At 36.2% G+C, this 16,341-nt stretch overlaps 1 protein-coding gene across 2 annotated transcripts in view; it reads left to right on the forward strand.

The window, feature by feature from the left end:
• The first annotated feature begins 1,622 nt into the window (after window positions 1-1,622).
• Mad (Mothers against dpp) overlaps window positions 1,623-16,341 on the forward strand; it is a 98,338-nt gene continuing 83,619 nt past the window's right edge. The window contains exon 1 of one of the 2 annotated variants that reach the window (XM_067767850.1): window positions 1,623-2,067. The gene's annotated coding sequence lies outside the window, so the exon portion shown is untranslated. The remainder of the gene's footprint in view (window positions 2,068-16,341) is intronic. The other variant, XM_067767852.1, reaches the window with a different exon arrangement.

Genomic DNA, 16,341 nt, shown 5'->3' on the forward strand with positions numbered 1-16,341 from the left:
TAAAATACCAGATTCAAGGGGCTGTGTAGCGCAATCCTTCATGTTGCCAGCGCAATATATAGCTTCTCCAAACCCAATTGTCAACCTCACCTATCCGCGGCGAATCCTATTTCACTAACAGACGAGGCTCTGGCGACCCCATGCTCCACATGAAACTTTGGGGTGAGGAGGGAGGGAATCGTCTGAAGGTTTAATGTGGCCACATAAATCGACCCGAGATGATCGGGCTAGCACCTAAATGGTGCTGTGGTATCGGAGCGTACCGGATCTGTATCCGACAAAGGACCATCACATCGATAACACCCCCCAAAGCCTTCGGGGAGCAACCGTATCGCTACAAAAACAACAACAACTGGGTTCAACAGGCGTATGTCCCACAACAGATTGCAATAATATCCAACTATGTTCAAATGCAATATGTTAAAATAACGAAATACATAGTGAAATCCATTTTAAATGAAACAAATTGGATAAACCGATTTATTCATGTGTCACGCTTTATTCGGCGAGAAGACGCAAAACACTCCCGGAAGGTTTGGTAAGGATGATGTGACTAAAATACTGACGCGAAGATTAAATACGTAAACAAATAACTATCATAGCGGTCTAGTACTTAGAGTATCGTATTCATAACCTGCCCATATACGTAAAGGGCCAATTAAACTTCCTTAACCCTAACGCGATAGTCGTAACAATACCCATATCCATAACCACCTCCAATGTGATCGATTAATGGTGCTTTAACCTAAAAATCGTGAAAATTTCATAAAAATGAAGAAAACGTAAAAATTTCAAACACATTTCACAAAAAATAAGTTTCTTAGTCATTACGTATTAAAAACAATGAATAAAACCTACAAAAAGTTATTAAATTCACCAACTCAAATATTTTTAGGTTATGGATATGGCGAGAAACCAAAAACCAATTGGTTGGCTATGGAATGGTTATGGCGTTAGCGTTATGGTATGGCACCATTCTTCAATGTCAAGTTGCCTCATGTGCATGCTACACAACTTCAATAAGCAAGAGTCATTGGTGCCGTATGTCGTACCCCTAATGTAATCAGCTGTTTATCGTTACGACGGTAAACCAAAACCCAATTGGTTGGCTACTATACGGTTACGACCTTACAAGCCAACCTAATATAAACGCACGCAAGTCATTTTCTTTCAAAAATGTCTCATGCAAATACAACTTGTATGAGAGCAACTCAAATTGATTTTGCTGCGTGAAAACCTAACTCGATTTCCAATTTAGATTTGACGTTTGCACACATGCTTTCCATTGTCGCAACACATGCTTATTTGGGTTCGGGCAAAAAACGCCGGTTGTTTGCGTGCGCTAAAAAAACGCAGTGCGGTTTTATTAGGTTGGCTTGTTAGCGGCACCAATAATCGATTGCATTGATTCTCATAAGGTTGGTCGAATCAGCTGTTATAAGGTTACCGATACGGTTACCGATAAAGCACCAATGCCTTCAGCTATACACTGCTCTACCGACATTTCCTCACAAATTTCAGCTGATTTGCTGAATAGCCGACGCATCGCTGTAGCTGCCAAACGATATGTCAAAGAGATTCTAAATATTGACATCTCTTTCACACATATTGCATTTATGCCATAAATTATGCAAAGAGAATAGCGATGTAATAAATTTGCGCCGTCGGTGACTATCGTGAAGTAAAATAATTTTCAAACAGGTATGCTATTGAAAAAAGTTAAGATAAATACTGATAAAAGATTAGCAAGTCGTGCATTTTATACCAAAGAACATTTCTAAAACGCTCAAAATTCAATAAACATTGTTGTGTAGAGTGAAATACAGCTATATATACACAAACTAGTATATATACATACATACGTACATAAAAAATCTCTGTTCAGTGCCTATTTAAAATCGTTTTCGCTGTCCTTACCTATATTTCGTTTGTCGTATCGGGTTCGTATCGTTTTGTCGTCGCTGCATTTCCTGATAAACAATAGATATTTGTGAATTAAGTGAAATTGCTGTACAGTTTTACATGAAAAAACTTCTTAAATAACACCATCTTCAGCTAAATAAACAAGTGAGTAGATTTTTCCAATGTTTGTGGGTTCATATTTAGTGCAAAGTATTGTAGAATGAAAATGGTGCATCGAAGAAGGAAGACAAAAAAATATTGCCACCTATCTCTGCTTCTTCATGTTCACGTTCGCTCGTGTATCAGCCTCGGGAGCCTCCTCAATGATTGAAAGATATCTGTTTTTTTTCTTTTCCTGCTATTATGTATATCTATGTCTATGTAACTGCATATATTTTTCATATTTATTACTTAAATCGATAGGAAAATTATGGCAGTAAGGTAAACATGTTTTGTTGTTGCTTAAAACAGAAAGTCTTTTCGAATGATAAATGCCCCACCGAAGGCTGAACACAACATATTCATGATACTACATCCATGCCTACAAACATAAATCCATACAAATATACATGCATGCATACATCGTGCACACATACATTATACCCAGCATGCAAATATACTAGTACACTGTGCTCACATTTTTTAGCGTTATGCAGTTTCTTGCATCCTGTTTTAGTTTAAAGCGCAGAATCCACATCTTAAGAAAACACTCAAAAAATTTTATTTGGAAAATTTTTGGTAATTCTATGCGACAGCATGACACTGATAATACGCGTCCAAAATATCGAGAGAGGTATCAAACGACGCGTCTTGATTCAGTATTAATAATCCGAAGGCGGAAAATAAAATAAAAATTTGAACTCGTTCAAAATATATTAACGAAAAACCGAAAAATTACCCGTGGGTCCCTCCGAAACGGGGTACCGATCCATAGTATTTTTGCCCAGAACACCTTCCTGTATTGGCGGCCTTCGGCCGCGCTTATAAAAAATTACCCTGGGTGGGTCCAACACTATATCCGCGCACAACTCTTTTACCCGCAGTTTTTCTTGTGGGTACACCAACATTACAACAACATCGCCATCTTCAATGGCAAATATCTCCGGACAGAGATAAAATTTTACTTTTCCGTCTTCGGTTAATTAATACTGAAGTCAAGACGCGCCAAAACAATCTGCGCAAAACCCTTACGTTCACAACTTTTTTGTGGGTACTACAACATTACAACAACCACATGAAAATCGCCAACTTGAACTGCAAATATCGACTTATTATTGTAATTGATAGATATATGTATGTGTAAATACAGAGCCATCTTTAAAATTAAAAAGTAAACTTTACAAAAATGGGAATAGATTATGCGTTTTAAATTATCGAGGAATAGCAAAGCTTAGTGATATACCCAAACTTTTTGAATCGATCGTCACCAAGCAACTATATCATAGGGTATCCTCAATCATTGACTTGTCTCAACATGGTTTTTGCTCGGGTAAATCTACCGTGACTAACTTGCTTGAGTTCACAACTCATGTGATGAACGGATTTAAGGTTAATAGCGAAATTGATGTAATGTATACTGATTTAGTAAAGCTTTTGATAAAGTTTCCCATTAATTTATTCTGTTCAAACTCGATCATTTTGGCTTCCCGCCTTTGTTTCTATCTTGGATATCTTCATACTTGATGGATAGAAAACAAACAGTTATATTTAATAACTGTAGGTCAGAAGCTATAAATGTTACTTCTGGTGTTCCTCAAGGCAGCCACCTTGGTCCACTGCTGTTTCTGCTGTTCATTAACGACCTTCCAAATGTTTTAAGCACTGCAAGCCGCTAATGTACGCTGATGATGTCAAACTTCTTATGCCTATCCGCTCACCTGTGGATAGATCAAATCTACAATCGGATCTGAATAGCCTAGTCGAATGGTGTAGTATAAATGTTATGTCACTAAACCTGCCGAAGTGCAAGTTCATGTGCTTTACAAGGAAATCATACCAATCCTACGAGTATATGATTGATGATTACACAGTTAACCAAGTCATTAGTTTTGTAGACCTTGGGGTTATTATGGCCTCTAAACTCGACTTTAAGTTGCACATAGAAGGTTGCGTGAACAGGGCCAAAGGGACTTTGGCGTTCGTCAAACGATGGTCTAAAGAATTCGATGATCCATATATTACTAAAACTCTCTTTATACATATCTTTGGAGCGGCCAATATTAGAATACGCTTCACTAATCTGGAACCCTCGTTACCAGACGCACTGCGGCAAATTAGAGTCGGTTCAAGCAATTCCTGATTTTTGCGCTAAGGGACTTACGATTGGACCCCTCAAGGATTCTGCCTCCCTACTCCTGCCGTTTAAAACTTATTCAGCTCCCTACGTTACGGAGTCGTAGGGGGATGGTAGGTGTGTTATTTGTAGTAAAACTTATTAGAGGGATGGTAAATAGCCCTTTTCTGCTCGGTGAAATTTTATTTTATGTTCCCTTTCGACCATCTAGACATTTTCAACTGCTTCAAATAAGCACATGCAGATCGAATTTTGAAATGCACGAACCTCTTCGTTGTCTGTGTACTGACTTCAATAAGCACTGCAAAAACGTTGATACGTGCGACACACTACTTAATAAAAAATATCTGCTGACTACATTTAGTTACCAATGATTTGGGTGGGTGGCTTGGAATCACGTCCTTTCCAACATCCCACTCTTATCACGAGCTCCAGTAACTTTGGGCGGATGGCTTGGAATCACGTCCTTTCCAACCTCCCACACATCGTAGCCCTACTTGTTGTGTGTCAAATATACATCAGCTGCTCGAAATCACGTCTAATCACCAGCTCCAGTAACTTGTGGCGGGTAGCTTGGAATCACGTCCTTTCCAACCTCCCACACATCGTAGCCCTACTTGTTGTCTGTCAAATATACATCAGCTGCTCGAAATCACGTCTTATCACCAGCTCTAGTAACTTTGGGCGGGTGGCTTGGAATCACGTCCTTTCCAACCTCCCACACATCGTAGCCCTACTTGTTGTGTGTCAAATATACATCAGCTGCTCGAAATCACGTCTTATCACCAGCTCCAGTAACTTGTGGCGGGTAGCTTGGAATCACGTCCTTTCCAACCTCCCACACATCGTAGCCCTACTTGTTGTCTGTCAAATATACATCAGCTGCTCGAAATCACGTCTTATGTTGTTGTTGTTGTAGCGATTAGGTTACTCCCCGAAGGCTTTGGGGAGTGTTATCGATGTGATGGTCCTTTGTCGGATACAGATCCGATACGCTCCGGTAACACAGCACCATTAAGGTGCTGGCCCGACCATCTCGGGAACGATTTATATGGCGACATTGAACCTTCAGGCCATCCCTTCCTCCTCACCCCCAAGTTCCATGAGGAGCTTGGGGTCGCCAGAGCCTCGTCTGTTAGTGAAACGGGATTCGCCGCTCGAAGGTGAGGTTGACAATTGGGTTGGAGAAGCTATATATTGCGCTACACAACCCCTTGAATCCCATCACGTTTTATCACCAGCTCTAGTAACTTTTTGGGCGGGTGGCTTGGAATCACGTCCTTTCCAACCTCCCACACATCGCAGCCCTACTTGTTATGTGTCAAATATGCATCAGCTGCTCGAAATCACGTCCATTCCGACAGCACTAATAATCAATTCCCGTTGCTCGGCATCACATTCCATCTCGGCAACTGATTTAATAATTGATATACATATTTTATAATATAATTTTGTTAAATTTGTATGCTTCTGTAATTTATCTGTAATCCGTACAATATTTAGTCTGCTTAATTGTTAAATTTGTAGACTAAAATAAATAAATAAATTGAGTTCATAAAAAAAAGAGGTACATACATAGAAAATTAGTATGTTATAAAAATTTGATATCACATTGTATAAGAAAAAATTAAATTAAAAATATCAGGCTAAACCTAAGAGTATAGCAGTATGTAAAGCGGCAAACGGACATTCAAAGCCTATGCAGTTATACAAATCATTGTAACGCGAGCACCAATGACGCAGGGGACTATTTCTAGCAAAATTTTGCCGGCATGGAGGTAAATGAAAAGGCACAAAATGTCTGGAGGCCCTAGCAGGAACAGCAAAATTTAGTTGACTGATTAGGTCAGGGGAGTCAATCACGCCAATGATAAGCTTGTGAATGAACATAACGCCGAGTAATACTCTACGATTCTCTAGAGATGGCAAATTAATTAGAAGAAGCCTATTCGTGTACAGTGGATGATAAGTACTTGATTCCCAGTTGAGACCTCGTAATGCAAAATTTATAAACAGTCTCTGGACCGACTCAATCTGATCTATATGGATTTGATAGATTGGAGACCAAACACATGAACAGTACTCGAGAATAGGACGTACCAGCTAGGTATAAAGGATCTTTGTGAAATAAGGGTCATCAAAATCTTTAGCCCAACGTTTGATAAAACCTAATAAACCAGTTGCTTTGTTTATAGTGGTTGAAATATATATGGCAAAACTTAATTTCGGATCAAAAATAACACCTATATCAGTTACAACAGATATTCGCTCCAAAGGGTTGCCGTTAAGTATATAAGAGGACCGGCTTCACACGGTGAAAAGTCATTTGCTTACATTTAGAGCAATTCAAAAAAAGTAAATTTGCAGTACACCAGCTTTGAAATGAGTCAAGATCGGCCTGCAGCTGATTTAAACAGAACAAGTTTGAAGGCAGATATGTGTAACAAAGTTTTACATTATCTGCGTACATAAAAACTCTAGAATGTAAGATAACCTTTGGTAGGTCGTTAATGAACAGGGTAAAAAGTAATGGACCCAAATGGCTACCCTGGTGCACGGCAGAAGTTACATCAAACGACTTTGAAAGATTGTTGTTGAAGAAAACTCGCTGAGTCCTCTTTTCAAGATAACTTGAAATCCAACTTAATAAAGGCGCTGGAAGGCCCAGAAGATCAAGTTTGTGAACTAAGAGCTCGTGATAAACAGAGTCAAATGCTCCGGACAGAGATACAATTTTTCTTTTCCGCCTTCGGATTATTGTTGTTGAGGTCAATACACGTCTTTTGACACCTCTCTCCATATATTTGGACGCTATTAGCAGTGTCATGCTGTCGTATAGAATTACCAAAAATTTTTGTTCGTTCGAAAGATATTAACTTAAACCCGAAAAATTACCCCCGGTCCCTCCGAAACGGGGGTTCGTATCCATACTATTTTTGCGCAGAACACCTTTCTGCGTTGGTGGCCTTCGTCCTTCGGCGATTATAAAAAATTATCCTGGCCGGTCCACCAATGAGGTGGGATCAAAATTAAATCCGTGAAAAATCCCTTTGTACACACAAATTTTGTTTCAGTGCACAACAACATTACAACCACATGAAAATTGCTATCTTCAAGTGCAAATATCTCCGGACAGAGATAAAAGTTCCATTTTCCACTTTGGACTATTAATACTCATGTCAAGACGCGTCATTTGGCTTCTCTCGACAGTTTTTTTGACTCATTTTAGCAGTCCACCCTTGTTCTAGACTGTTACCTTTTATTTTCCACGTGTATGCCAAAGTTGAAATTGTTTTATTTAAAAACTAGCGACCAAGGACGCAACAAATTGAATGGGATTTCACTGAAATGACAGCCCTTGGTCGGGAAAAATCCCGAGACGCTCCGGTACATAGAACCGGCTGCCTTCGGAACGTTTTTTTTTTTTTTGTAGTAAAAGTAATTTTATTAGCACTCGGCCCCTTTTGTAAAATATTACCAAGTTCACTCAAGATGCGGCCTGCAAGCATCAAGGATTTCTTGTGCATTTCTTCGTTGCAATAAATGCTTAAGAACTACCCCTAGCCTTAAATTTATCAATTATGAAAAAATATAACACAACAATAAAAATTATTGCCGTTTCGAAGCAATGACAAAAAAGAAAAATTAATGTTCAGACCTTGAGATCGTTCCCTGCTAACCACAAAAATTGTTAAAATGTACTATAAATAAGTTAGTTTAAAGGGTATATAAAAATAAATTATTTGAAAGTTTTCTTGAGAGCTGAACTTAGGACTTAATGAACAACAAATGATTTTGAACACTTGTTAGAATTTCACTGCTGGGTCAATAATTCGTGTACATATGCCTTAAACACCCGGCAAAAAAATTGAGCCTTATATAAGGCTTAGTTCATAAAGCCAAGAGGCTTTTGGCATCAGGCTATCATACTATAAGGACTATTAGTTTTATGGCGTATTCATTATGATATTCCTTATTTTTCTGTACTTATGTCATCAGGCATAAGGGGTATCTATATGATAACGTTATGTATAAGGCTTATAGCCTCAAAAATAAGCCTTACATACGGAATTATTGTAAGCCATTACAAAGAATATAATAATCTTATTATAAGGCTCATGGACCAAATAAATAGGACTTACATTATGCGTTATATAAGGTACTACTTGCTGTATTAGGACCTTTCATATAAGGGCTATAACCAGATCTGCTCCCTATACACTTATGGCACTTTTGTTTTTGTTTTCCTTGAATAATGGGCACAGATACAAATTTACACTTCAAACATAAAAAAAAAAACTCAAAAGCACACCCATATGCCCTCATATATAAATAAAATTCATATGGAAGTTTTTGATTTTAATATTATAAGTGCAAAGCAAAATGCACTTTCACGAGCACTTCGATATAGAAAACAAATTTACACTAACAAGATGACGACTAAAAATTATTAAAAAATATAGCACTGAAAAAAAATGTGTATTGAAAATTGGCTAAGAAATTTAAAATAACTGCAGGCTTTTAGGGTTAGATCTCGGAATTTGAGAAAAGATTTGGAAACTTGCATAGGCCTGGATTTTAAGGACCGAGGTCGCAAAATTTATTACTTCGCAAATATCTCGCTTCCTATGTCTTGCTCGACTTTTGCGCTCAGTTTGAAGTTCAACATTATGAAATTGTTCATAGATCCAGCAACTTTTTCGTTGTGTTGTTGTATTAACGACAAAAGATATCCGTAGGCTTTGGGTAGTGTTATGGATGTTGATGGTCATTTGCCGGTTACAGATCCGGTACGTTTCGGTAAAAAGAACAATTAAGGTACTAACCCGACCATCTCGGGAACGAATAATAAGGCCACATTGAACCTTATAGGCCATCCCGTCATTCCGTACCTGTAACTTCGGTAATAATTCACGTTTTGTAAAAAAAATAGGTGGATTTGATCTGAATGCCATGACTGAGTGAAGTTGTTGGGCTGGATTTTGAAAATTAAGTTTAACAACAACAACAACAACGAAATGCTTAAAAAAATCGATATATTGAAACTTTTGAGTTTTTTGGACTTTTAAAAATTTATTTTTTATTTTTTAAACAAATGTCAGTATGTATACAATTTTGTACATGTATTGTCATTTGAACTTCAATATAAAAAATTTTGCGCAGCACTGCTTATAAACCACTAAAATCAGTCTTACATAAGGGCTCATAATAAGGTAATACATCGTGTACAATTTTTTTTTGGTTTACCTTAGGTATAAGGCTTATTGTAGCGTAAATAAACACAAAATAAGGCGTTGCTGGGCATATTCACGCTGTGCACGTGTGTGTGCTGGTGTTGGCCAGGCTATAACAACTATAAGAAAATAACAATAACAAAACAATTTGTGTGCACAACAATAAATATCAAAGTAGGTTCAAGTGCATCCACCGCCGGCACCCCCTTGATCAGTGTTTTAGATTATTTGTTAACATTTGCTAGCGTTCTTATTTATAAATTATAACAAACAATTGTTTGTCTACACACACAATTTTCGGCTAAATCATATTTTAAAGAATTTATTAATTTTAAAGTACGGAAGAAGGCAATAAACTACAAGTTTAGTGATTTCATAAAACTCATTTTAATTAAAACAAAAAAAAAAAATGTTTGTTTAGATTTCTTGACGTCATAAACAAAATTGAAAACCACTTGAAATCGTTTGTGGCGTTAACCTATGTATTATTTTTAGCTTCCATCTCGTAAACCTGAAATTAAATGCATTCTCAAAGGAATTCATTGTTTGGCAATGAATAATATTTGAGTTCATGGAAATTCAAATTAATCCACTTCACATGCGTACCTATCGCTTTTAATGAATGAAAATGTGAGTCATATAATAATCGGTCTCTTTTATATACATTAATACTATGAGGGAATGTAGGGGCCAACAGTTATCAAAATTTGATAGCATTTAAAAGCCAACGTCAAGTATTATTGTCGTGTTGACTTTTCCTCAGCTCTCACACAAGTTTCTGTATTCATTAATATTTCCCTATGAAAATGTAAAAGACACAATTGTCTACAAGTTTAGACTTATGAAAAAGCACAAGGTAAGCCAATTCAATGGTTTAAATTTAAGATGGTACCATTTTTTTCTGAACAGTAAACGCAATGAGTTTTTTGTTATTGTCTTCAATGATAAGAGTACATACATTCATTGCTTAATCTGGTTGCTACTTCTACATTTAGTTTTCTGTTATAGAATTTCACAATTTTTTTTTTGCAATACATAATACAAATACTTGACGTCTACGAACCAAAAGCCTATTACTGGAATGCGCAGGCGATGATCTGTCAACCTTAAACTCCAGACGGAAAAAGAGGGTGGGGTGATTGAGATGGTGCTACTTTGTTATACGAAATCGTTCCCGAGATTGTCGGGCTAGTATGCAGCTCATAAGAAACCCAAAAACCCCATAAAAAATAACACTTAAAAAACGGTCAAGAAAAAACGTGTCTGCCAATTTTCTTATCTAGCAAGTTATATGCTTGTGGTTTTGGCAAGAAATAATTATATAAAGTATTATTTTTTTACTTTCGATATTTTAAGAAAAAAATTCTATGCACTTACTGAAGCTATGCAAAAAAATATCAAAAAAGTTTTCGAAAAAATTTGAAATATCGAGAAAATTTTACGAAAATTTCGCACGTTTCTGCTCCTACTAAAAAAAATCAAAGATTCACACTTTGTATGGATAAAAATCTTAAACACCCTTCGAATTAAAAAAAAAATTTTAATGCTTAAAGAAGTAGCAGCGCAACAACAACACTGCCTTTCGGCCAAGCCCTTCGTAGAGCCCATCCATCGTGTATCACGTACATACATACCATTAGTGAATATTCGGGAATTAGTGAATAGACGGAAATCAATTACAGTGTATATTGTGGATATTCATACACTTTGGACTTCACCAGACTCCAGATAATCAGTGGAATATTTCGATCGAGCTCCTCTCGTCGTCTAACGTTGGTCTTCACAGATAAAAAATCTCTACTTTATACTGGCCATATATGTATATAACTGACTTGTGGATTACAGTTGAAGTGATCCCATTTCTCACTTCCGCCATTTTGAAATTTTGATTTTTGTGTTAAGGAGCGCAATCAACCCGGAATGCAGTCCATGTATTCCCATTCATGGAATAACACTTTTGGATTGCAGCCTTTATTCCATTTTTTTAATGATGAATAACTAACAAAAACGTATTGCAATGCTTTGGAGCAGCAATCAATGAAATAATTAGTCCAAATGGAAACCATTCCTTAACAACTGTGTCAGTAACTCAATATTTCCCCTTCAGCTTAAACATTGAACAGAGAAGGGTTCTTCAGGATTTTGTCTACTTTGGCTATACAGTGTTAAACTCCTATTTACCCAAATTAAAAGCTCACATTCTAACCAATTTCTCTATAGTGAAGATGAACAGTCATCCAAACACTTATTCTTGGGTTGACCTTGATAACATATATTTCGGTTAGATGAACCAGATTATGACATATATCACAAAGCCATACTAAGCAACAACAAATTGATAATTATATTGAAAAGCACTATCAAAGGTAACGCCATGAGCATTTTTGTTCATTCCCAATTCAAGAAGCATTTAATCACTAATCATATTCTCGAATCCCAAAGGAATGTTGTAAAATGATTCATAAATAACAAAATCGATAGCAATCACAAACTAAAAGCCACACTCTTAATATAAGACTTACGATAGTTTTCAAACTGAGAACTCCATATTCTCTAATCTATATCAAGCATCCAAGAAGCGGAATTAAATTAAAGTGGTCTTTTCGTACTCGTTAAGTTCTTCGAAAGATTTATGGACCTATACGCGTTGGCGATGGCGAGTACCGAAGAAGATTTAATGATGAGCTGTACGAGCGAGCTATACGCAGACATCAACATAGTCCAGCGAATTAAAACGCAGCGGCTGCGCTGGCTAGGCCATGTTATGCGAATGAAAGATGATGATCCGGCCAAGAAAGTGTTTCTATCGGAACCCGCCTATGGAAGCAGAGGTAGAGGGCGGCCCCCACTCCGTTGGAAGGACCAGGTGGAAAACGATTTAAACTCCCTTGGTGTGACCAATTGGCGCCGGTTGGCGGAGCGAAGGAGCGACTGGCGCGCCTTGTTGGACGGCCATAACCGTTTAGACGGTTAAGCGCCAATTAAGTAAGTAAGTAAGTAAGTCTTTTCGTACTCAAGTTGAGAGTTGCGTTTGAGAAAAGCAAGAGAAAGTTTCAAATGACAAACAATGTTTAAAATTTAAGAATAAGTTACATTTGCTGAATCCTTTGCGATGATTTTTCTGTAGTTAATTGGGAATGCCCGCAGCAGTATCTTATTTAAGATGCTGTGTTCACATGATGCGCACCCACCCTTTAGTGTATTTTTAAAGCGTGCAATTTAGTCGAACACTGTATTTATTCTTAAGATAAGTTTATATGTAGTAATTTATTTTTATTCTTTTGCTTAGATGGATGCTTTTTATCTATTTGAGTGCGCAAATGGCCAAGTAGTACACTTTACTCCTACATACATAACTCAAGACGTATTAACTTTCAAACTCATATGTATGTCTAAAAGTATGTATTTGTATAAAAGAAAATAAGTATCACACAATTTTCTGTGTTTGACCCACTTACGTAACTCAAGCGTAACTTATCTTGATGTTAAATTTTGTTGTGCCCCGTCTCGCCATAGCCACACCACCATCATAGGACCCCCAATCGACACTTAACGATACATCTTTTCGTCAGCTTGATTTTGTAGCAGAGTTGAGCGCGAAAAACTGCTGAAACTGTTATAAAAATTTGCATATTGAACACTAAAAAATGAAAAAAAAAAAACCATAGAAAGAAACACCATAAAGTGAAAAACGCGAGTGGATGCTGTGACACGACCATAAAGACAAGGGCACTTTACTTGTTGTAGCAAATACAGACATAGTGATAAACTTTTGTTAGATATGTATTTACTTAAGTAATATGTTGTTCTTTTTCTTTCTTTTACTAAACAGCCCCGAATAGAAAAAAAAAATCTTTTAAGTAAACAGAATTTAAGAAATAAAATAAAAAAGTAAATTTTTATTTGCCGGCTTGAGGTCTGATGTTTTGGAAAATAAAACACAGATGTTTTAAATTTTTTACCAATATATTTCGGTTATGCACGATAACCGTCCTCAGGGTGAACTATAAACAAACAGAACACAAAATAACATATAATTTACATCAAACAACAATTAACAATTATTAACAAAACTTCTTAAACATTGAAAACATACATTTTTGACACGTCTTTCCCTTTGTACGTGGAGTTGTTAACTATTTTGGTTTTTTATTAGATGCCTATAGGAGAGCGCGGCGTTTGCTACATCTGTTTTGTAGTTAATTCTTGTGTTAGTTGGTGTGTTTAGTATATGTAGCATTTCCAGTGTGAATCTCTTTCCATATTGTTGTTCTTGTTGAAGTACTTTTTTTTTCGAAATTCGGGCAGTGCTTTCTCGTTGCACAATGGGTCATAAGTGCGGTTTTTTGGTTATTTATATTTAAATCATTACAATATTTAAAATCTGATTTATGTTGTGCTAATCGAGTCTTTAATTTAGATTTAGTTGTTCCAACATATACTTTGTTGCATAATTCTTTGTCGTTTCCGTTACACGGGATTTGATAAATAATGTTGCTTTTTTCCATTTGCGGTATTTTCGATTTCGTTTGGTTAAACATACTTTTTAAAGTGCTCATAGGTTTGTGTGCTATTTTAATATCTTCTTTATTATAGATGTCAGATGTTGATAGGCGCTCAGATAATTTAGGTACATAAGTTAACGACTTGAATATTTTTGGGTTTTCCTCTCTACGTTGACTATTTGGTGATTTATATCTTTTTAAAAGAGTTTTTATAATTTTATCAGGAAAATCATTGGCTTTTAACAATATCTTTATTTCATTTTCTATGTCATTATTGTAAGTGTCATCTGTAATATTCATCATTCGTCTTATACAGCCCATTGCCGTATTTATGATCATGTTTTTGGGATGTTTAGAATAATAATTTATAATTCTACCCGATGTTATGGATTTCTTATACCACATTAACTTCAGTTGATTTCCTCGTCGTATTACTATTGAATCTAGATAGGGTAATTTTCCGTCGTCCTCGAGTTCCGTAGTGAATTTAATATTTTGTCAAAAGAATTTAGTGCGTCAAGTATGTTTTGTACCTCGTTTTCATTGATCATTGCAAAAAGATCGTCCACGTATTTAGTTAATAATCTTGGTTTTCGTGTAATTTGTTCATCGCCTTGTCCAACAGTTCTTCCATTACAATATCTGCAATTATTGGGGAGGTTGGTGATCCCATCGGTAATCCTTTTAGTTGTGTATATATTGTTTCATTATATTTAAAATACCGATTATCTTTAATGCAGAACTTTGATATTTCTACGAACATTTTCTTAGGTATTTTCGTATATTTTTCTATTGTTGACCACTTATTTCTTATTATGTCAAGTGTTAGATGTGTCGGTATACTAGGGAACAATGAAACTGCGTCAAAGGATATCATCTTTTCATCGTCATAAATATAAGAGTTATTGATTTTTTCTTTAAAGTCTTGTGTGTTCTTTATATTATATAATGAACTGGTGGTGACGTTTTTTAAAATATCTGCAACGTATTTGCAGAGTGTGTGTGGTGGTGATCCCGTGGCCGAGCATATCGGTCTTAATGGTGTTCCTTCCATGTGGATTTTCGGCAATCCATATATCCGTGGTGGTAGTGCCGTTGTAGTCGTAAGTTTATTTCTATCTGCCTTCGAAATAAATTCCATTTTAAAAAGTTTATCTACAAGACTATTATTTTTATTTTGTAATTTTAAAGTGGGATCTTGTCTCTGAATTCTATACATCGTCAGGTCATTTAATATTTCATCCATTTTATTGTTATAGTCATTGAGTTCCATTGCTACTGTTTTGTTTCCCTTGTCAGAAGTTAAAATACGAATCTTTTCATTTTTATTTAGAAATTTACGTGTCCGTCCCACTGTATCTAGTATTGCACGATCTATTGCACTTTGCCGTGTTGTTGTATGATCTTTTATCAATATTGCTAATTTTGTTCGCGCTTCCTCTTGTTGCTCTTTGGTTTTGTGTGTTTGTATTAAATTCTCACCGTCAGCTATGTTTTTGAATAATGGAAAGCTCTTATTTTCTATTGGGATCGCGAACTTTGGACCCTTCGATAATAGAGATTTTATATCAGCTGGAAATTCTACTTTAGTTTTGTTTACAAACCACTCATCGCTTTTGCTGTTGTTGTTAACCAAGATATCATTTCGTTTATTTTGGAGTTTATCGTGTTTTGTTTCTTGTTTATTTTTCAGTTTCCTTGTCAGTTTGTTGGCAACATTATCTTCTCTCATCATAAATTCTTCGAAGTCATCATCGCTCATTTGCTTCTTCAGTTTTGTTCTTATATTTTCCACCTGCTGTTGTTGTCTTTTTAGTATGATGTGTTTTTGTTGAATAAGTAAACTTAATATTTTCGTGTGGTAGTAATATGTATATCTATCTAAACTTCTGTATATTGTAACGAATTCACTTGCAAATCCTTTTATTTGCAATCCTCTGCAAAAGTTCGAATCACTAAACTGTTGAATAAATAACTCCAATATTGAATGATGGAAAAATGGCCTTTATTAAGTACTTCACAATAACACTTATACTTTGCTACTCGCTGGCTTAATAACCAAACTGATTGATAACTCTACTATTGGCCGCCAGATCGCGTGCTTAATCAAACTGATTGATAGCTCAACTCAAACTGAATTACTTCTTACTCGCCTGCCCCGCTTTTATAGTTTACGCTGCATACTTCTAGGCTCTTCGATTTCCAGAACTTACTAGCATTGTCCATGAGCTCTCAAACTTCTCAGCTATATGCATGTGTTTGCGCATTGACTCTCCGCTGCTCGTATTCGTACATGGTACATATGTGTAGGCGCAATTATTTATTCGTTTATGTAGATACATAAAGATTGAATTATTGATGTGAATGTTTGTAGTTTACAGTCTCTCGCGCGCACATAGGCGTATAA

Source organism: Eurosta solidaginis, chromosome 2 (assembly GCF_040869045.1).
Source record: "Eurosta solidaginis isolate ZX-2024a chromosome 2, ASM4086904v1, whole genome shotgun sequence".
NCBI lineage: Eukaryota > Metazoa > Arthropoda > Insecta > Diptera > Tephritidae > Eurosta > Eurosta solidaginis.